We start from the raw sequence: 870 nt of genomic DNA on the forward strand, positions 1-870 counted from the left end.
CCCCCCCACTGGGGTACAGGAGGCCCCAGGAAGTGCCAGGCTTTGGGGCTTTTACTGGTCACCAGTCTGAGCTCCCAGCTGGACCCCAGGGCTCGGCCACTGCTACTGCTGGGGGCTGCACAGTCCTGGCTGGAGAGTCCAGCTTCCCCTTGTCCCCAGAACTGGTCAGACTAGGCCACACTGGGAAGGAGAGGCCTGGCGCTGTAGTACGGAGGCAGGGGAGCCTCCCTGGGCATCACCTGGTCCCCTGGGGTGGGCCGTGCCCATTTCACACCCCCTGCCCTGCCCTACGATTGGAGGGCAGGGCCCACCCCACCCCCGGGGACCCCTCCCACAATACACCAGGGCAACCACAGCAGGCCCTCCAGCGCGCTGCTCTCCCATCATGCCTCAGGTAGCCCTGTTTCCCACAGTGCACAGGGGCACCCACTGCCTGGCCTCACACAGCTGAACACCTCTGAGGCTGGCCTGGTACCTTCCCAGCATGCCTCAGGGCCAGCCCACCCTTGCCACAAGCCCCACCCCATTTCCCACAATGGCCTGAGGCAGCTGCTCCTAGATCAGACCCAGCCAAGTGCCCCCCAGGCACCCCCGCTTCCCACAATGCCCTGGGGCAGCCATAAGCCACCTGCCCCTGGTGCAACCTCCACCTTCCCATTATGGCCCAGGGCCGCCCCCCCACGTTCCCCAAACCCCCAAGGGGCGGGCCCGGCCCGGCTCCCACAATGCTCCGCGGCGGGGAGGCCTGCCCCCTTGTCCCCCGCCCCGGGGCGCGCATATCCCACAATGCAGCGGGGTGGCACTCCCACCCCCGCGCTCAGGCACCCTGAGGCAGGGTGGCTCTTCCCAAAACATGCAGCCGAGAACCCC

The 870-nt window shown here is 67.8% G+C and overlaps 1 protein-coding gene across 2 annotated transcripts in view; it reads right to left on the reverse strand.

Moving 5' to 3' along the window:
* Positions 1–870, reverse strand: part of NEDD8 (neural precursor cell expressed, developmentally down-regulated 8) — a 3,271-nt gene that overhangs the window by 2,141 nt on the left and 260 nt on the right. The window lies entirely within an intron of this gene.

The sequence above is a fragment of the Alligator sinensis genome, unplaced genomic scaffold (assembly GCF_000455745.1).
Source record: "Alligator sinensis unplaced genomic scaffold, ASM45574v1 scaffold128_1, whole genome shotgun sequence".
NCBI lineage: Eukaryota > Metazoa > Chordata > Crocodylia > Alligatoridae > Alligator > Alligator sinensis.